The sequence below is a fragment of the Monopterus albus genome, unplaced genomic scaffold, assembly GCF_001952655.1.
Source record: "Monopterus albus unplaced genomic scaffold, M_albus_1.0 scaffold126.1, whole genome shotgun sequence".
NCBI lineage: Eukaryota > Metazoa > Chordata > Actinopteri > Synbranchiformes > Synbranchidae > Monopterus > Monopterus albus.
The window spans coordinates 18,044-18,452 of NW_018128006.1; positions in this window are offsets into that span (position 1 = coordinate 18,044).

Consider the following 409-nt stretch of genomic DNA (forward strand, 5'->3'; position numbering starts at 1 on the left):
TTAATGGCTGTTTCTGGCTTATACCTGGCAAAAAAATATGGAACACGGCTGTTTTAATGAGCTGGTCAGCATCGTGAAACCCTCATCTTGCCCCAGTCGTCTTTGTTTAAAATGTCACTGGTTCAGTTGGTCATTGCATGGCCTGCCCCAATTTGTCTCAGACAAAAACAGCTATTAAATGGTTACTTTAATTTCATCCCATGTTATTGACTATAACTGCATTGTCAGGTTTACTCGGCCGCTCTGGCCTCCCTCACCTTTCCTACTGTCTCTTGCCCCATTACTCTTATCACGTTCACCTGTTCCTCACTCCCTTATCACCAGCTGCACTTGATTAGGTTGCTCACTATATTACCCGGTTTCACTCCTCAGTCACTTGCCAGTTCGTTCTAGTCTCTAGGCCATTTTT